Source organism: Saimiri boliviensis, chromosome 14 (assembly GCF_048565385.1).
Source record: "Saimiri boliviensis isolate mSaiBol1 chromosome 14, mSaiBol1.pri, whole genome shotgun sequence".
NCBI classification, from domain to species: domain Eukaryota; kingdom Metazoa; phylum Chordata; class Mammalia; order Primates; family Cebidae; genus Saimiri; species Saimiri boliviensis.
Window position 1 is genome coordinate 44,831,915 of NC_133462.1, and position 20,903 is coordinate 44,852,817.

At 58.1% G+C, this 20,903-nt stretch overlaps 1 long non-coding RNA gene across 5 annotated transcripts in view; it reads left to right on the forward strand.

Moving 5' to 3' along the window:
• Positions 1–20,635, forward strand: part of LOC141581050 (uncharacterized) — a 57,184-nt gene extending 36,549 nt beyond the window's left edge. For 3 of the 5 annotated variants that reach the window (XR_012513488.1, XR_012513489.1, XR_012513492.1), the window contains 3 exons: positions 989–14,002; positions 17,511–17,615; positions 19,155–20,635. This is a non-coding gene — a long non-coding RNA (uncharacterized LOC141581050). The remainder of the gene's footprint in view (positions 1–988; positions 14,003–17,510; positions 17,616–19,154) is intronic. The other 2 variants (XR_012513491.1, XR_012513490.1) reach the window with 2 other exon arrangements.
• The last annotated feature ends 268 nt before the right edge of the window (positions 20,636–20,903 follow it).

Sequence of the window (20,903 nt, forward strand, 5' to 3'; positions counted from 1 at the left end):
CCAGATCTTTTTTTTTTTTTTTTTAAGAGGGAGTCTCACGCTATCACCAGGCTGGAGTGCAGTGGCATGATCTCACCTCACTGCAACCTCTGACTCCCGGGTTCAAGAGATTCTCCTGCCTCAGCCTCCCGAGTAGCTGGGATTATAGGCACATGCCACGATGCCCAGCTAATATTTGTATTTTTAGTAGAGATGGGGTTTCACCATGTTGGCCAGGCTGGTCTCGAACTCTTGGCCTTGTGATCGATCTGCCTTAGCCTCTCAAAGTGCTGGAATCACAAGTGTGAGCCACTGTGCCCGGCTGATTTTACCTTTTCTTTTTTTTGAGACAGAGTCTTGTTCTATTGTCCAGGCTGGAGTGCAGTGGTGCCATCTCGGCTCACTGCACCCTCTACCTCCCAGCTTCAAGTGATTCTTCTGCCTTCGCCTCCTGAGTAGCTGAGACTGCAGGCGTTCACCACCACATCCAGCTAATTTTTGCATTTTTAATAGAGATAGGGTTTTACCATGTTACACAGGCTGCTCTCCAAGTCCAGCCTCAGGTGATCTGCCCACCTCAGCCTCCCAAAGTGCTGGGATGACAGGCAGGAGCCACCGTGCCTGGCCCTATATTTTCCATTTTTTAATTACCCCCTCCTTTTTTTTTGAGACAGAGTCTTGCTCTGTCGCCAGGCTGGAGTGAAGTGGTGTGATCTTGGCTCACTGCAACCTCTGCCTCCCGGGGTTCAAGCGATTCTCCTGCCTTGGTCTCCAGAGTAGCTGGGATTACAGGCACTTGCCAGCACGCCTGGCTGATTTTTTGTATTTTTAGTAGAGACGGGGTGCAGTGGGGACCTCTGAACTGGGACAGCTTAGGCAAAGGGGTAGCCGGGCACCAGGCTGGGGACCTCCCAGGCCTCTCCACACGCAGAGGCTCCGGCTCATTCCAGAAGGGCTGCCTGGATTTTCGAGGCAGGCACAGATCATGGTTTCTGTCTCTTCCTGACAGGAGGGCTCCCCTGCATTTTGGACACCAGCTGTCCAAGGCCCCCTTCCTTCTCACGGACCTGAGACAAGTGAGGGGCTCAGGTGAGTTAACACCTGACTGAGGATGAGCTTCTCTCCTCCTGGCAGGGCCCTGGGTGAGACCCCCATCAGGGGCCACCAGCAGCTGGTCAATCCAGAGTCTGCCCTGGGGCTGCAGGATTGCAGGGTGGGGTGTATTCCTGGGCTGAGGGCAGCTGATTCTGTTTTGGGGGAAGATCCACTCTGGGGAGACCCCTGTGTCCAGCGTGGCCCAGTTGGTGGGAAGGATGGTCTTCAGGTCACAGTGGCCCCTGCCCTGTGTGGGGAGGGACAGAGGGCACAGCAGGTGGATGGCAGCAGGTGGGGAGCCTGGGGACCCCTTGGGGACAGGCACGTGGCAGGAGACAATGGCCTGGGGTGGAGGTCACGGCTGGAGACGCGGGACATTCCCAGCAGCCTGGGGCGGGGGCTCCACAGGGGCCAGTCCAAGCCCCCTGCCAGCGGCCAGCCTAGCTTTCTGGCCCAGGCGTCTTCCAGAGTCTGGGGCGGGGGGAGCATTTCTGAGAAGGGAAAGAGTCCCTCAGGGTCTCGGGGTTTCTGAGAACCGTTTCCACCTCTTCTCAGAAGTGCCTCCCCTAGACCCATCCCTGGGCCCCAGCCTGACAGGAATTAAACCTCCACTCCAGGGCTCTGGGAGGGGGTGAGCTCCCCGTCCCTGGGGAGTGCAAGAGGCGCGGAGATGGAGGCCAGGCTGGAGACGAAGTCTTCCTCCGAGCCGGTGAGGGTCTGTTCCCAGCTCAGACAGGGGCACGAAAGTAAGCTGTGGCCCCTTCAGTGTTGGGGAAACTGAGACGCAAAGACGAGAAGACCCGCTCAAGCATTCACTGGAGTTCAGAGAGTGGAACCGAGTGGGTGGGGCGTGGCCTCATCAGGGAGCAACTGACGAGGGGAGGGGCGCATGGGCGGGGCTTTGCGGGGGGCGGGGTAGATGGGCGTGGCTTCAGTGGAGGGCGTGGTGAGCCGGCCTGGTTTTGGTCTAGGGGCCGAGAACGTGGGCGTGGCTTTTATGGAGGGGTGTGGCCTGCTTGTGGCTGGCTTACGGCGATGGTTGGTGGGCGTGGCTTTGTGGAGGGCGTGGTGGGAGGGCGTGGCTTTGGTGTAGGGGCTGGTGTGGGCGTGGCTTTGTGGAGGGCGCGGTAGGAAGGCGTGGCTTTGGTATAGGGGCTGATGTTGTGGGCGTGGGTTTGTGGAGGGGCGTGGTCTGCGTGTGGCCTGCTGTCTCGGGGGCGTGGCGCCCGGTCCCCTGGAGGAAAGAGGACTTTTGCGACCTTCCTCCCTCCGTTCCACGTCCAGGCTCCGGAGAAGCGACACACAACGAAGTCAGCCGGCCTGTCCGTGCAGGAGCCGAGGGCCTAGCCGGGCAGGGGTGTGGACCGCGGCGGTGGTTCATTGGACACGGACTTTTTTTTTTTTTTTTTTTTTTTTGAGATGGAGTTTCGCTCTTGTTACCCAGGCTGGAGTGCAATGGCGCGATCTCGGCTCACCGCAACCTCCGCCTCCTGGGTTCAGGCAATTCTCCTGCCTCAGCCTCCTGAGTAGCTGGGATTACAGGCACGCAGCACCATGCCCAGCTGATTTTTTGTATTTTTAGTAGAGACGGGGTTTCACCATGTTGACCAGGATGGTCTCGATCTCTGGACCTTGTGATCCACCCGCCTCGGCCTCCCAAAGTGCTGGGATTACAGGCGTGAGCCACCTCGCCCGGCCCGGACTAATTTCATTCTCGCCACCCAGCCCCTGACTTGCTGGTTTGGAACTACACCCTACTTCACCCTCGCCGCAAATCACCTGTCTCACATATGGGGAAACTCAGGCTCTGAGAAGCCAAGCGGCTTGTCCGAGGCCCACAGAGGGTCTGAACTCGGGTCTGGCTGCCTCTAGAATGTTTAGAGAGCCCGGGTTCAGCCTCACCCAGATGATCAATTTCCCAACTCATACAAAATCGTCCTCAAACTGCCAACCTCCATCCTACCAGGCGGCTCCAGAAACAAATGCCCCCTGTCTGTTGGGGCTGTAATCCTAGCACTTTGGGAGGCCGAGGTCAGGAGATCGAGACCATGCTAGCTAACACAATGAAACACAGTCTCTGCTAAAAATACAACAAATTAGGGCTTGGTGGCAGGCACCTGTAGTCCCAGCTACTCAGGAGGCTGAGGCAGGAGAATCGCTTGAACCCGGGAGGCAGAGGTTGCAGAGCCGAGATCACGCCACTGCACTCCAGCCTGGGCCACAGAGTGAGACTCCCTCTCAAAAAAGAAAAGGAATGCCCCCTGTCTGTCTGGCGCGGTGGCTCACGCCTGTAATCTCAACACGTTGGGAGGCTCCGGTGGGAGGATCATGAAGTCGAGAGATGGACACCATCCTGCCCAACATGGTGAAACCCTGTCTCTACAAAACAAAACAAAAATTAGCCGGGCGTGGTGGCACACGTCTGTAGTAGGGAGGCTGAGGCAGGAGAATCACTTGAACCCAGGAGGTGGAGGTTGCAGTGAGCCAAGATTGCACCATGACACTCCAGCCTGGGTAATACAGTGAGACTCTGTTTAAAAACAAAAAAACATTACAATCCGGAGAAGGGCCAAAAGAAAAAGAAAAAAAAAAAAATCAGTTAGGACTGGTGACGTGTACCTGTGGTCCCGGCTCCTGTGGAGGCTGAGGTGGGAGGATCTCTTGGGTCTAGGAGGTCGAGGCTGGCACAGTGGGCTGTGCTTGTGCCACTGCAGTCCAGCCTGGGAGACACGGTGAGACCCTGTCTCCAAACAAAAAACAAAAACGTCTGTTCCTAGTCCGGCGTCTGCTGCCTGTCTCTGCAGGCTTTCACAGCACCCTCGTTTCCAGCTGGGACGCTGCTCCCAGACCTCCTCCTGTCTCCCCTCCTGCCCTCCAGGTGATCCCAGAAATGAATTTTTTTTTTTTTTTTTTTTTTGAGACGGAGTTTCGCTCTTGTTGCCCAGGCTGGAGTGCAATGGCGGGCGCGATCTCGGCTCACCGCAACCTCCGCCTCCCGGGTTCAGGCAGTGCTCCTGCCTCAGCCTCCTAAGTAGCTGGGATTACAGGCACACGCCACCATGCCCAGCTAATTTTTTGTATGTTTAGTAGAGACGGGGTTTCACCATGTTGACCAGGATGGTCTCGATCTCTTGATCTCGTGACCACCCACCTCGGCCTCCCAAAGTGCTGGGATTACAGGCTTGAGCCACCGCGCCCGGCGTCGCCATTTTTTTTTTTTTTTTTTTTTTGACAGAGTTTCACTCTTGTCACCCAGGCTGCAGTGCTGTGGCGTGATCTCGGCTCACTGCAACCTCCACCTCTGAGGTTCAAGCGATTCTCCCGCCTCAGCCTCCCAAGTAGCTGGGATTACAGGTGCACATCACCACCACGCCTGGCTAATTTTTGTATTTTTAGTAGAGATGGGGTTTCACCATGTTTGTCAGGCTGGTCTTGAACTCCTGACCTCAGGTGATCCGTCCACCTTGGCCTCCCAATGTGCTGGGATCACAGGTGTGAGCCACCTCGCCCTGCCCATCCATGGTATTCTAATTAGACATTCATTTGTTTTTCTTTTCGACGAGAACAGGTCATGTCCAGTGTGATCACCACACTGCCTGCAGCCTCTGCGCAGGGGTTGGTGCACAGCAGGGATTCAAGAGCCTTGTGTATCAGGTCTGAGCCCTGAGTTTAAAATTTTTTAAAAAGCTTTGTGTAGACATTCGGGAATGTGGGTTTTGGTCCCACTCAGAGGGAGGGCCTCCAGACCTCAGGGGCATGAACGTCAGATGGCTGGGCTCATCCAGAGGTGCCCCCCGTGAACTGCCTGCCCCCGGCACCTCCTAGAATCCCCCCTGCCCCTACATTCAAGTCCATGGATACCTGAAGACTGGGGTGCAGGGCCTTCCGGGGAGGGGGGGGTCTCAGCCTCTCCTGCGTCCCTGCCTGGGTGAGACATGGCAGGTATGCCATCTCTACCACAGGAGGTACACAGCCCTTAACCACAAAATCCCAGACCCTTAAAGCAAGGGGTTCTGGGGCTCTTTACTGGATTCAAATCCAGACAAAGCCATTTACCGGCGGTGGGACCTCTCACGAGTCTCTCAATGCTGGAAAAGGGGAGATGAATGGAGAGCCTTGCAAGCCCCTTGTGGGTCTTAAAGTAAATGATACAGCCCGGGTGAGGTGGCTCACGCCTGGAATCCCAGCACTCTGGGCAGCCCAGGCAGATGGATTGCTTAAGGACGGGAGTTCAAGACCAGCCTGGCCAACATGGTAAAATCCCGTCTGTACCAAAAAATACAAAAATTAGCTGGGCGTGGTGGCACACACCTGTAGCTGAGGAAGCTGAGAGGTGGGAGGATCTCTTGAACCCAGGAGGTTGAGGCTGCAGTGAGCCGGGATTGCACCACTGCCCTCCTACCTGGGTGGCGGAGCAAGACCGTCTCAAAAAAATTTAATTTAGGCCGGGGGCGGTGGCTCATGCCTATAATCCCAGCACTTTGGGAGGCCAAGGCAGGTGGATCATGAGGTAAAGAGATCGAGACCATCAAGGCCAACATGGTGAAACCCTGTCTCTTTAAAAAAAATAAAATTAAAAATAATTTAATTTAAAAATAGGCTGGGCGTGGTGGCTCACGCCTGTATTCCTAACACTTTGGGAGGCCAAGGCAGGCAGATCGCCTGAGGTCAGGAGTTTGAGACCAGTCTGGCCAACATGGAAAAACTCATTCTCTACTACAAATACAAAAATTAGCCAGGTGTGGTGCCAGATGCCTGTAATACCAGCTACTCGGGAGGCTAAGGCATGAGAATCGCTCGAACCCGGGAGGCGGAGGTTATAGTGAGCTGAGATCGTGCTGCTGCACTCCAGCCTGGGGGCAAGAGTGAGACTTTGTCTCAAAAAATAAGTAAATAAATTAGTTGATTGTTAGCACTGGCATCAGTCACATGACCCAACGCGGTGGTCGTTATACTATTTTTCTTGTTCGTTTGTTTTGTTTTTGAGACAGAGTCTCACTCCGTCACCCAGGCTGGTGTGCAGTGGTGCGATCACGGCTCACTGCAGCCTCTCTCTCTGGACTCAAGTGGTCCTCCCACCTCAGCGTCCAGAGTGGCTGGGACTACAGGCATGCGCCACCATGTTCTGCTAATTATTTTTTAATTTTTTTTGTGGAGGTGGGGTCTTGCTATGTTGTCCAGGCTGGTCTCAGACTCCTGGCTTCAAGTGATCCTCCCACCTTAGCCTCCTGAGTAGCTGGGACTATAGGAATGCACCACCATGCTCAGCTAACTGTTTTTTAAACGTTTTGTTCAGCGGGTCTCACTCTGTTGCCCAGGCTGGTTTCCAACTCCCAGGCTCGGGGGATACTCCCACCTCAGCCTCCCATGGTGCCGGGCTTGCAGGTGTGAGCCACTGCACCTGGCCAAGCTGTTATCATTAGCTGTTTTCCAGGCCCTATGCCAGTTTGCTCACATGGGAGCACGATCCCATCCTGTAGATGTGGAAACTGAGGCTCAGAGGGCAGCCAGTACCCATCCAGACCCCTGTGGCCGCCTTCCGGGTTGGAGAAGATAAAGCCATGAGCCGTTATCAGCGGGGGCTGTGGTGACGGATGAGATGGAGAATTCCCGGCCGTTGCTGAGTCGTCCCATCGATCGGGCGTTTCAGCCTCCGTGGCCGGCCACGATTAATTTATGTGGGACTGGAGAACACTAATTAAGTCTGTTTAAGAGGAAGTTAACTTTAATGCCCTGACCGCCCGCCTTAAGCACTATCAGAGTGGCTGAGAGGTTCTGCCCACGCACGAGGGCCACCCCAGACTTGGGGATACTTCCTCTGGGGACTGCCCGGTGTCCAGCCTGGGATGGAACCCACACTGGCCCATCCCACGCTGTCGGGTCACCAAGAGCCGGCTCCCAGCCCCTGACGGCTTCAGCAGTTTCCACCAGTGCAGACAGGCAGGGAAGTCCCAGACTTGAGAGCCTGGGACTGGCCTCCTGCGTGCCCACCAGCCTTCGTGTGATCTCGCCTCTAGGGCTGAGGCCGAAGACTGGCACACAGTAGGTGCTCAATCCATGCTTGCCAAACCAGAGCTTGCTCATGGAATCCCGAATGCTCCCACTGGAACTCAGTGCAGCGACCGCTCTTGAGATCAGTTGGGGCCCCTCCCTCCACCTGCTTGAAACCCTGTGTGGCTCCCCAGGGCCCTCCGGAGCTCAGAATCCGTAACTAGAACTTTGGGAGGCCGAGGCAGAACCATCCCTTGAGGCCAGGAGCTCAAGATCAGCAACATAGTGAGACCCCATCTCTACAAAAAATTAAGAAATTACCCTGCACTGGGCAAGGTGGCTCACACGTGTAATCCCAGCACTTTATTATTTATTTTAGAGATGGGGTTTCACTGTGTTGATCAGGCTGGTCTCAAACTCCTGACCTCAGGTGATCCGCCCACCTCGGCCTCCCAAAATGCTGAGATTACAGGCGTGAGCCACTGTGCCCGTCCAACCCCAGAACTTTGGGAGGCCAAGGTGAGCAGCTCACGTGAGGTCAGAAGTTCAAGACCAGCCTGACCAACACGGAGATACCCCATCTCTACTATAAATACAAAATTAGCCGGGTGTGGTGGCACGTGCCTGTAATCCCAGCTACTCAGGAGGCTGAAGCGGGAGCATCACTGGAGCCGGGAGGTCGGGGCTGCAGGAAGCTGAGATCCAGCCGCTGCACTCCAGCCCGGAGGAGTCTCTAGGGCGGCCCCTTCACATCTCCCAGGCTTTGCACATGCTGGTGTCTCTGCCAGAGGTTCCTTCCTGCTCCCCTTAGCCGATGTCCCCCCACTCATCCTCCAGGCCCCACTCCCCGCAGCCCTTCCCATCCCCCCAGGGCAAGCCCTCAGCTTCTCTGCCCCTGGTCCCCAATCTTGAGTCTTCCGCTCTGATCCCACCCTAACCCCACAGAGCCGGGAATGCCGGTGTCCAGCTGTCTCCGGACCATGCCCAGGATGCATCCACTCAGCCTCCAATTCCCCCAAGGTGGGGGTCTGTGCACAGAGAGGCTCAGACCATGCTGGCGTCTGAATGAATGAATGAATGAGTGACACAGTTCACATGACAGCCCTGTAGTCAGGTTTTACCCTTATCATTTTATTATTATTTTAAGACATGGTCTCGCTCTGTTACCCAGGCTGGCGGGCAGTGGTGCAGTCATAGCTCACTGCAGCCTCGACCCTCCGGGCTCAGGTGATCCCTCCGCCTCAGAGTACCTGGGACTCCAGAGGCGTGCCTGGCTAATTTTTTTGTATTATTAGAGACGAGGGGTCTCCCTATGCTGTCCAGGCTGGCCTCTAACTCCTGGGTTCAAGCGATCCTCCTGCCTCAGGCCCCCAAAGTGCTGGGATTACAGGTGTGAGCTACCACACATGGCCTCATTATTAATTTTACTATTTTATTATTATTTTGTTACGGAGACAGAGTCTTGCTCTGTTGCCCAGGCTGGAGTGCAGTGGCGCGATCTCGGCTCACTGCAGCCTCTGCCTCTCAGGTTCAAGCAATTCTCCTGCCTCAGCCTCCCTCAGCTGGGACTACAGGCACCTGCCACCCCTCCCGGCTAATTTTTTTATTTTTATTTTTATTTTTTTTTGAGACGGAGTTTCGCTCTGGTTACCCAGGCTGGAGTGCAATGGCGCGATCTCGGCTCACCGTCAACCTTCACCTCCTGGGTTCAGGCAATTCTCCTGCCTCAGCCTCCTGAGTAGCTGGGATTACAGGCACCGCCACCACGCCCAGCTAATGTTTTTGTATTTTTAGTAGAGGAGGGGTTTCACCATGTTGACCAGGATGGTCTCGATCTCTTGACCTCGTGATCCACCCGCCTCGGCCTCCCAAAGTGCTGGGATTATAGGCTTGAGCCACCGCGCCCGGCCTAATTTTTGTATTTTAAGTAAAGACGGGGTTTAACCGTGATGGCCAGTCTGGGCTTGAACTCCTGGCCTCAGGTGATCCACCCGCCTCAACCTCCCCAAGTGCTGGGATTACAGGCGTGAGCCACCACGCTGAGCCTTATATTATTATCAGTGCCTGCTGACTGCTGCCCCTCAGTTTCCTCATGTATAAAATGGGCGGTGGCCAGGTGTGGTGGCTCCCAGCACTTTGGGAGGCCAAGGCGGGCGGATCACCTGAGGTCAGGAGTTCGAGACCAGTCTGGCCAACATGATGAAACCCCGTCTCTCCTAAAAATACACAAATTAGCAGGTGTGGTGGCAGGTGGCTGCAATCCCACCTACTCAGGAGGCTGAGGCAGGAGATGGGCTTGAACTGGGGAGGCGGAGGTTATAGTGAGCCAAGATCGCGCCACTGCACTTCGGCCTGGGAGACAGAGCAAGACTCTGTCTCAAAAAAAAACAAGCCTGGATATTGGGAGGCCAAGGCAGGAGGATCACTTGAGGCCAGGAGTTCGAGACCAGCCTGGGCAACATAGTGAGGACCTCCCCCACTCTGCCATCGCTACAAAAAATTTAAAAATCAGCTGGGGGTGGTGCAGTGCACCTGTGGTCCTAGCACTCGGGAGGCTGAGGCAGGAGGATCACTTGGGCCAGGGAGGTGGAGGCTGCAGTGAGCCATGATTGCATCACTGCACTCCAGTCTGGGAGACTGCGCAAGACCTGTCTCAAAATAAACAAACGAAAACCCAGAGAATCGGAGGCAGCACCCTGAGCCTGCAGGGAACAGTCAGCTGCAGCTGCGCTGAAATGAGTGGGGGGCAGGGGGCCAGGAGCCAAAACCCGGGGCCCCACAGACACCTGCGGCGAGGGCAGTGACTGCTGGGAGCCACCTGCTCTGAGACAGACCAAGGTGAGGTCTGAAAAACACGATAGACAGCTCGACTCGTGAATCACCAGGAAGGTCTTGGAGGGAAACCAAACGGTCTCGGGTGGTGGGGAGGTGATGGGTGCTGGGATCTGGGAGGCTGGAGAAGGCGCTCCCGGGGGAGATGACCCTGATGCTGAGACCCCAGGGAGCCGGAAGGAGATTCGGAAGGGCAGCTCCCAGGCGAGGGCACAGCGAGGGCAGAGGCCCTGTCGGGAAGGAGCTGGGAAGGTTCCGGGAGCAGCCGTGGGCAGAGGGAGACGGCGCGTGGAGAGTGAGCGAAGCCGGAGCCACAGAGGCCAGCCAGGTCGGGTGAGTGTGGGTTTTCTCTTCAGGGCACTGGGGAGCCATGGACAATTCTTGAGCAGGGTACAGCTGTCATCTGATTATTCATTTATTTATTTATTTATTATGCTTACTTTCATTTTTATGTTTTTGAGACAGAGTCCTACTCTGTTGCCCAGGCTGTGGGATCTCAGTGGCCTGATCTCGGCTCACTGCAACCTCCGCCTCCCAGGTTCAAGCGATTCTTCTGCCTCCAAGTAGCTGGGACTACAGGCACCCGTCACCATGCCTGGCTACTTTTTGTATTTTTAGTATAGATAGGGTTTCGCCATGTTGGCCAGGCTGGTCCCAAACTCCTAACCTCAAGTGATCTGCCTGCCTTGGCCTCCCAAAGCCCTGGGATCACAGGCATTATTATTATTATTATTATTATTTTGGATGCAGGGTCTTGCTGTGCTGCCCAGGCTGGAGAGCTGTGGTGCAGTCCTGGCTCACTGCAGCCTCCACCTCCCAGGTTCAAGTGAGCTTCCATCTCAGCCTCCCCAGTAGCTGGGACCACAGGCACACCCTACCACGCCCAGCTAAAAATTTTTTGGTATTTTAAATTAATTTATTTATTTTTAATTTTTTTATTTTTGAGATAGTCTCACACTGTTGCCCAGGCTGGAGTGCAGTGGCATAATCTCGGCTCACTGCAACCTCCGCCTCCCGGGTTCAAGCGATTGTTCTGCCTCAATCCTGAGTAGCTGGGACTACAGGTGCCCACCACCATGCCCGGCTGATTTTGGTATTTTTAGTTGAGATTGGGTTTCAGGCCAGGCGAAGTGGCTCACGTCTGTAATCCCAGCACTTTGGGAGGCCAAGGTGGGTGGATTACCTGAGGTCGGGCGTTCGAGACCAGCCTGGCCAACACAGTGAAACGCTGTCTCTAAAATAAATAAATAAATAAAGAGACGGGGTTTCATCATGTTGACCAGTCTGGCCTCAAACTCCTGGCTTCGTGTGATCCACCCACCTCGGCCTCCCAACGTGCTGGGATGACAGATGTAAGCCCCTGCCCCTGGCCTGTATTAAAAACAGTTTTGTTTTTTTTGTTGTTGTTGTTAGAGACGGGGTCTCGATGTTGCCCAGACTGTTCTGGGCTCATGTCCTCCTCCGGCCTCGACCTCCCAAAGGGCTGGAGGGCTGGGATCACAGGCGTGTACTACCATGCCCGGCCCACGTTTCTTGAGACCACCCCGAGACCCAAATCTGAGCCCCCTTCCTGCACTCCTGGCCCCGCCACCAACTAGCCTCCCTCTCAGGCGACATCTTCATTACAGAGCTGAGTTGTTTAAATAAATGAATTAATATTGACGAACCATCAGTGACCTAATAAATGATTAGTTAAGGTGCACATACATCACGCCGCGGGGACGCCAGGAGCCCTTAATTACTGCTGCGGAGGGGCCGGCAGGGCCATGGCCACTGCCCTGCACGCCCGGTCCCCAGACCCCTGCCCGGCCGTCCGGCTGCCCCCCGGGGTCACAGGGGCTGGGCAGGAACGGAAGCCTTGCCTGTCTCTCTCTGTCTCGCCATCTCTGACACTGTCTCCTGGCAGAGATCATCTGCGGGGCCTGGACAGCCTCAACCCAGCCTTCAAGCCTCCCCACCTGCCCCCAACATCTGTTCCCTGGAAGCCACCAGGGCTGGTGGCTGAAAAAAACATGACTTTAGGGCCAGGCACAGCAGCTCACACGTGCAATCCCAGCACTTTGGGAGGCTGAGGCAGGAGGATCACCTGAGGTCAGGAGTTGGAGACCAGCCTGGCCAACATGGTGAAACCCCATCTCTACTAAAAATACAAAAATTAGCCAGGCGTGGTGGTGCGCACCTGTAATCCCAGCTACTCCGTGGGCTGAGGCAGGAGAATCGCTTCAACCCAAGAAGCAGAGGCTGCAGTGAGCCGAGATCGCACCACTGTACTCCAGCCTGGGCCACAAGGGCACCCAGAGCTTTGGGAGGCCAACACGGGGGGCTCACTCGAGTCCAGGAGCTCAAGACCAGCCTGGGCGACATAGCAAGACCTCTCTCTCTCTCCCTCTCTCTTTCTCTCTCTCCCTCTCTCTCTTTTTAATGTTTTGTTTTGTTTTTTTGTTTTTTTTAAGAATGAGTCTTGGCCGGGCGCGGTGGCTCAAGCCTGTAATCCCAGCACTTTGGGAGGCCGAGGCAGGTGGATCACGAGGTCAAGAGATCGAGACCATCCTGGTCAACATGGTGAAACCCCGTCTCTACTAAAAATACTAAAAATTAGCTGGGCATGGTGGCACGTGCCTGTAATCCCAGCTACTCAGGAGGCTGACGTAGGAGAATTGCCTGAACCCAGGAGGTGGAGGTTGCGGTGAGCCGAGATCGTGCCATTGCACTCCAGCCTGGGTAACAAGAGCGAAACTCCGTCTAAAAAAAAAAAAAAAAAAAAAAAAAAGAATGAGTCTTGCCCTGTCACCCAGGCTGGAGTGCAGTGGTAGGATCTCACCTCCCTGCAACCTCCGCTTCCCAGGTTCAAGCGATTCTCCTGCCTCAGCCTCCTTAGTAGCAGGGACTACAGGTGCGAGCCAACATGCCCAGCTAATTTGGAAGACTCTACCTCTAAAAAAAGGGGGGAGGCGTGGTGGCTCACGCGTGTAATCCGAGCACTCTGTGAGGCCGAGGAGGGTGGATCACGAGGTCACGAGTTCAAGACCAGCCTGGCCAAGATGGTGAGTCCCTGTCTCTACTAAAAATACAAAAAATTAGCTGGGTGCGGTGGCATGCCCCTGTAGTCCCAGTGACTCCGGAGGCTGAGGCAGGAGAATCACTTGAACCCAGGAGGCGGAGGTTGCAGTGAGCGGAGATGGTGCTACTCCACTCGGCCTGGGTGACAGAGCGAGACTCCGTCTCAAAACAAACAAACAAACACACGAAAACGAATCATGACTCTGTTCACAACAGCCTCCTGGGCGCACCACAGAAAAGGACACCCGTCCTCAGCGCAGCCCACAGGGCCCTGTGTGGCCCGGCCCAGCATCTCATCTTCCTTCCCCAGGGCCTGGTTCCGGCCTCAGGGCGGCGGCTGTCCGGCTCCTCCCTGTACCAGGATTGCCACCCACTCTCTGGGCTCCTGCTCACCTCAGGCCACTGCTCAAGTGTCCCCTCCTCCAGGAAGCCCTCCTTGACTCCAGCCCACCCCAACCCGCCATGCTGGGCCCTTGTCAGCTGCCTTGAGGGAGTTGCTGTCTCCACCCGCCGGCCCCACCCTGGGCTAGACTGCTGTATTTAGGGGTCCTCTTGTTGAACGCCCGTCCTTCTCCGCCCTGAAGCACCGGAGGGCAGTGAGAGCCTGGCGGGGTCCCCGCTGGGTCGGGCGGGCGTGGAGTTGGCTTTGGCAAAGTGCACTGAGGCGTGCCTCGGACCGAAGCCTCCTGCAGAGCCCGGCCTCGCTTTCCCCTTCTGTCCAGCGGGAAGTCACCCTGACCACGCGCCTGGCCCCTTCACGCTCAAGGTGATGCTTCCGGCCGGGAGGTGCAGGCTGAGCCCCTCTCTGCCCGTGCTGTCACCCAGGCTGGGAAGACGGCGGGGAGCCAGCGTGGGAGTGCTGGGGGGTGCACCATGGGGGAGGCGGTCCCAGCCCCGGCCCCTGGCCTGAGGCATCGCCACACCCCGAAGACCACAGGAGGGACGTCCAGGCGCCAGCAGCCTTTAGCCCTCCTCCGGCACCGCTGCCTTGCCTGTGCCTCAGTTTCCCCAGCAGATGGGGGATCTCTGCACGGATCTGGCGGAAGTGAGTGAGGGCTGAGGGGCTGGTCCTGGTTGGCGCAGGGTGTTTGCCCGTGATGGTTGCTGGGCTCTCAGGGAGTCCAGGCTCAGGGGACCGGGCCAGACACGAACGCTCCCAGATGTCAAGGGCAGGGCAGGGCCCACAGAGGGCAGCGGCCGGCCAAGGCCATGCGGCCTGCTCGGGTTGGGGGACAGGGTGGAATTGTGGCGCCCAGGAGTTTCCTGAGTCTCTGTTTCCCAGCACAAGACCCACCGGGGCCATCGGGTATGATGCCCCCACCCCCATGAGGCCCTTCACAGGAGGGCAGGGGGCACCTGGAGAGGCCAGGGCTGAGGGCGGGCAGGGAGGGGCCGGGGAGCTGGGAGACGGGGGCGGGGGGGGCAGAGGCAGGGATGGCAGCACGGAGAGAGCTGGAGAGACGAGACAGACGGGGACAGAGACAGAGAGGGACGGGGGACGAGGAGGGGGCGAGGAGACAGAGATGAAGGAAGAGGAAGAGACAGACATGGAGACGGGGTACAAGAGATGGAGAGAGAGACAGAGAGATGGCGGCAGAGATAGAAGAGAGACACAGAGATGGAGAGAGATGACAGTGGGGGAGAGACACAGATGGAGATGAATGGAGAGAAAGATGAAGAAAGGAAGAGACAGAGACGTGGAGAGAGACAGAAAGATGGAGAGAGGGAGGGAGACAGTGGCAGAGAGGGACAGAGAGAGATGAGGGAGAGAAGGAGACAGGAGAGGCCGGGCTGGAAGAGGCTGGGCACATAGGCTCGTCCTTCGGGATGGCCGGCTTTGGGGGTGCTGAGGGGAGACTCGGGGGGTCCCCCCTCCCTGCTCTGGCCCCCGGAGGCTGAGATGCCCTGGCAACCCTCTCCAGCAGAAGGAATCTCCTGCCTCGACCCCTAAGTGTGGCCTCCCTGACATTCCTCTCCTGAGCTCCCTCCTCCCCTGGCCTCCTGTCCATGGTGGGGTCTTCCCCCAGCTCGTCCCTACTGAAGCGGTCCCAGGCAGCACTGTGTGGTTGTAGCTCAGGCCAGCCACATCCCGCCCTCCTGCCTGGAACCTGCAGGGTGGGTCTTGGCCTTCCGGCTCCTCTTCAAAGCTCTGGGGAAAGCCCGGGTCCTTCCAGGGGCTCTGTGCCTCCCGTTCAGAGCCTCAGAAATACATGCCCAGGCCCCTTTCCTAAGAGGCAGCCTGAGGTTCAGACACAGATGGGTGAGGCCGGGCGTGGTGGCTCACGCCTGTAATCCCAGCACTTTGGGAGGCCGAGGCAGGACGATCACCTGAGATCAGGAGTTCCAGACCAGCCTGGCCAACATGGTGAAACCCCGATTTTACTAAAAATTTAAAAATTAGCTGGGTGTGGTGGTGGGCGCCTGTAACCCCAGCTACTAGGGAGACTGAGACGGGAGAATCACTTGAACCCAGGAGATGGAGGTTGCAGTGAGCTGAGATGGTGCCACTGCACTCCAGCCTGGGCAACAGAGCGAGACTCTGAAAAAAAAAAAAGAAAAAAAGATGGATCTGGGTTTAGAATCTCATCTTCTAGGCTCTGCGGCCTCAGACAAGGCCCTCCACCTCCTAGGTCCTCAGTTTCCTCCTCTGTAGACCAGGCAGTAAAATTCCCTGCCTCACAGGCTGCTGGGAGGATGAAGACGCTATTGGTGCACACAGTCGGTGCTCCACAGTGTTAGGGAAGATGGAAGAATAGAGGTTATCCGGGACGATGGGGCTGGGAGCGTCATCCAGACCCAAAGGAAGTCCAGTCTAAGTGGTTTGGATTTAATCTTCTGCTGTTGCCAAATACTGTCATTGGGTCAATCAACAAACATTGGCAGTGGGGCCATTGCGACTGGGTCTCTGGGATGCTTCGGGGTGAATGTGGGTGGAAGCTGGAATCAGCTCCTACTGAGCCACAATTGAGGGCCGGTTCAAGGCCTGGCACACAGTAGGTGTGCAATGAATGTGTGCTTGCCCACCGCCCAACCCCATGGGCACAGGGTCTCATGTGGGAGCAAAGAGCCACAGAGTGGGAGGGAAGCCAGTCCTGGGCACTGCCCATGAGCACCCCACTCATGCTTTTGGGCCAGGGGCTTTCTGCAGAGGCTGAGAAGTAGGAGGTGGAGGGGCCTCCCCCCGGCCTCACCCATCCTCCGGCCCAGCCTTTCCTCCGAACTCCAGGCTGGGGCTGCTTTAGCACCCCGGGCCTTTGGGGGTGCAGAAGCAGTCATGGGGAATGGAGGGGCTGGTCCCCAGCTCCGTCCACAACCCGTCCATTCCCTTCCTTCTATGGTGATCCCACTAGGGAGGCTCCCAGGAGCGAGCCAGGAGCCCCTCTGGCTTGTATGAGCTCCGGCCTCGGTTTCCCCATCTGTACCACGTGATCAGGGCCTCTGCCACTCTAAGTGTTGGGGTGAGGATCAGATTGAACGCGCACAGAGGCTTGGAGGCACAGCAGGAGCCAGTGAGGAGCCCTCTCGGCTCACTGCAGCCTACGCCTCCCGGGTTCAAGCGATCCTTCTGCCTCAGCCTCCCGGCGAGTTGCACCCTGTTGGCCAAGCTGGTCTCGAACTCCTGGTCTCAGGTGATCCGCCTGCCTCGGCCTCCCAAAGTGCTGGGATGACACGTGAGCACCCCCCCCCCCCCCCCGCGCCCGGCCCGTGGTTCTATTTTTATCGGAAACGCTGATTGGATGAACGTGCCCCGCGCATGCCCGGCACACAGTAGGCGCTCAATAAGTGCAGCTGGGCAGGTCAGCCAGTCTTCCGGGGTCTGCGGCTTCGCGGGAGGGCATTGTCCTCTCTCTGCGCCTCAATTTCCAAACCCACAAAACGGGGGGGCCCTGGTTCCCTGTCCAGGTAGCGCAGGGCCCCGCGGCCCCCGGACGCCCCCCGGGAACGCGCCCCCCGCCCCGCCCACGCGGCCCCCACCAGGCCGCGGTTCCCAGCCGGGATCAGCTAATCGCGTTTCCAAGGCTGCGATCGATAACCCCGAGGCGGCGCCGAAACGAGGCTCTTAAAGGGCCAGCGGCCCCGCCCGGGCCGGCGCGGAGAGAGGGTCGTGAGGCTGGGACGGGCTTGGCAGGGTCCACGCCGCGGGCTCGAACCCCAGCTCCAGGCTGTGTGGCCCTGGGCAGGCAGCCTGACCTCTCTGAGCTGCGGGGGCCGCAGTCGGAAACCGGGGTCCCAGGAGGCCGAGGGCAAACCCTTTCCCTGTCTGTGTCTTCTCCCATTGCCCGGATGGGGAAACTGAGGCTTGGGGAAGGAAGGGAGCCGCCTGAGCTAAGCCCACCCTGTCTGGCCTCTGCCCCCCCAAGGCCCCCTGCCTCCCCTAGGCTACCTGTCCCAGAATCCGTACAAACGTCTTTAGCACGAAGAGCCCTCCAGAGCCCGGCCCACCAGCCTGCCCCGGGCCGCCGTGTGCCTGCAGGGTCCTCTCTCCCTGCTTAGCCTGCCCATCTGCTCCCCAAAACCCAAGGCCGGGCACCTCCTTTCTTCTGCCCTGGTAGCTGGAATGGGGAGCTGCTCAGAGAAGGAAGAATGGAAGCTTCCAGAAACGGCCCTGGTGGAATCTTCTAGAAGCAGCAATGGTGGACTGCCCAGGAGCTCTAAGGGTGAGTTTTCTGGCTGGTCCCCAGCTCTGACTACTGCCCGGCCCGGTGGCCTGAAGCCATTGTCATCTCCTGGGTGTGTAAATTGGGATGAGGGCCGCATTGTCAGCGCAGGGACTGTGTCTCCCATGGACTGGGTTCTCCAAAGGACTCGCCTGGACTGGGCCCAGAGTCCGGACATCAGAGAGGCTGTACCTCGAGGGAAACTGAGGCACGGGGAGGGTCAGGGTCAGTGTGCGGCCCAGGGCTCGCCGGACCTCTGGCCCGGCCGACGCTCCCACCTGGGACCTGTCACCCACTGCGAGTCCCAACCACCCCCTGTCCTACTCACACTGGGAAGCCAGGCCTGACCCCACTTCCGTGTCACCTTCCGGGTCCGGGGTCGGGGGCTGCAGGGGTGACAGGAGATTGATCCAGCAGACGACCTTGTGGCCACCGTTGCCAAGGAGATGGCCCCTGGGGGCGGTGGGGGTGGCCAGGGCCAGGGAGTGACAGAGGGACAGAGGGAGGGAGGGGTGAAGGGAAGAAGGGAGGGACAGAGAGAGGGAGGGAGGGAGGGAGGGAGGGAGGGAGGGAGGGTTGGGGGGGCCCCACTGCTATGGTGACACGGCCTCGGGATGCCAGGCAATGGGCGTTCAGCGTTCACCCCTCCCTGGCAGTCTGCCATTGACGAACCACCGTTGGGCTGCTGTCCACCGCTTCGGCTTGGAAGCGAGACACAGTAGCCACCACCCAGGTTCAGCCAGGAGGGCGGGGAGCCTGGGAGCTGGCAGCTCGTCTGCTCTCCAAGGTAGCCTCTGGTCCATTCACCCACCAGGACCAGGGTAGGGATCCTAGAAGAGGGTCCAGTAGTGCAGGGCCCTGCAGGATGAGTAGGAGTTCGCCAGGTGGAGAGAGACTAGAGAGACCGGTGAGGAGGGAGGCAGCCGGCTCATCCAGCCAGACCAGTGGAGAGGAAGGGGTGGGTGAGTGTCAGGAGGGTCTCTGATGGGGGAAGCTCTGGCAGGGGCCAGCTGGCGACGGCTGGGTTGTGGGAGCTGAGCCTGGAGTTCCCATTATGACGGGTGCTGCTGAGCGTGGCTGGAGGACCGCTGGGCTTCTGAGCTGGTGACTGCGTGCCCGCTGGGTGCCGGAGATCAGGGTGCAGCGTGGACCCCACACATGGCCCTGCCTCCTAAGAGCTCCCCTCTGCGTCGCTCCGCACAGGCAGCGGCTAGGGCTGACTGGGGACCTGTGGCAGGAATAAGGTGCCCGGTGCCCGGAGGCTGCAGCGGCTGGAGGGGCGGAGATGCAGTGGGGAGCTAGGAGGCGGGGTTCGGGGGAGACCAGGGAGAGGCCAGCTGCCGGTGACCTGGACCCTCGGGCTGCAGGAGTCGGATCCTGGTGTTGGGATGTTTGGGGCAGCAGGGCTGTGGGAGGGCCTGGGGTATGTGGGGTGTGACTCAGGGGTGTCCTGCTGGGACCCCGACCATCAGGTGCCACTGCACTTGGGGATCTGGGCATGGGCTGTGGCTGAGTGTGCCCCCATGCGCACACACACAGGTACCTGTGTGGACATGCACAAGCTCCCCAGAACCCGCAAACACAGCCGGACACTGCGGCTCACGCCCGTCATCCCAGCACTGCAGGAGGCCGAGGCGGGCGGATCACCTGATGTCAGGAGTTCAAGACCACCCTGGCCAACGTGGTGATCCCCGTCTCTACTAAAAATACAAAAATTAGCCAGCTGTGGTGGTGGATGCCTGTCATTCCAGCTGCTCAGAAGGCTGAGGAATCACTTGAACCCGGGAGGCAGAGGTTGCAGTGAGCCAAGATCACACCACTGCACTCCAGCCTGGCCAATAAGAGTGAAACTCTTCCCCACCCCCACCCCCCACCCCCCAAAAAAGGGCTGGGCGTAGTAGTGCGTGCCCAGGGAGGCTGAGGCTGGAGAATGACTTCAGCCCCGGAGTTCTGGGCTGTAGTGCGCTGTGCTGATGAGGTGTCCGTGCTAAGTCTGGCATCACTATGGTGACCTCTTAGGAGCGGAGGACCACCAGGTTGCGTAAGGTTGGAGACGGAGCAGGTCAAAACTCCCGTGCTGATCTGTAGTGGGATCGCGCCTGTGAATAGTCCCTGCACTGCAGCCTGGGCAACATAGCGAGATCCCGTCTCTAAAAAAATAAAAATAAAAACACACACACAGACACGTGTTTACCAGGGCACACATGTGCAGACACAGCAGGCCACGCATGAACGTGTGTACGTGTGAAAATTCCTGGCACGTAAGTGCAGGTGCACAAAAACAGAAGCATGTCTCAGATGTAGCAGCATGCCAACGCGTCTGCCATGCACACATGGGTGTAAACATGGCTGATCCTATGCGAATACCCGAGCACACGTCCAAGCACTGTGGGAGGCCGAGGTGGGCGGATCACCTGAGGTCGGGTGTTCGAGGCCAGCCTGGGCAACACGGAGAAACCAGACTCTACTAAAAATACAAAAATTAGCCAGGCTTAGTGGTGCGCGCCTGTAATCCCAGCTCCTTGGGAGGCTGAGGCAGGAGAATCGCTTGAACCCGGGAGGTGGAGGTTGCAGTTAGCTGAGATTGTGCCACTGCCCTCCAGCCTGGGCCACAGAGCGAGACTCCCTCTCAACAAAACAACGAAACGCCGGGAGCGGTGGCTCAAGCCTGTAATCCCAGCACTTTGGGAGGCCGAGGCGGGTGGATCACAAGGTCTAGAGATCGAGACCATCCTGGTCAACGTAGTGAAACCCCACCTCTACTAAAAATACAAAAAATTAGCTGGGCATGGTGGCGCGTGCCTGTAATCCCAGCTACTCAGGAGGCTGAGGCAGGAGAATTGCCTGAACCCAGGAGGCGGAGGTTGCGGTGAGCCGAGATCGCGCCATTGCACTCCAGCCTGGGTAACAAGAGCGAAACTCCTTCTCAAAAAAAAAAAAAAAAAAAAAAACTCGCACCCAACAAAACGGCCTGGCAAAACTGCCTGGGCCTCCGGGGCACTCGGGGAGGGGAGCGGCGGGTGCACGTGGGAGCGCGCGCACCGGGAGCGCCCGCCCGAGGGTTTCTGGGCTTCGGGCGCGCCCTGCTGGATGCCGGCCCCACTGCAGCCCCAGCCCCGTCCGGGAAAGGGGGTCCCAGTCCCGCCTCCCTTGGTCTGGGCGTCGCGCAGGGGTGAGAAGGGGACCGGACAGGGCCAGCAGCAGAAGGACACGCACCGCGGGACCCCTATTTTCTCCTCCTTCCGCTCCTTCCATTCTTCCCAGGGCGCACGCCGAGTCTGGGGGAGT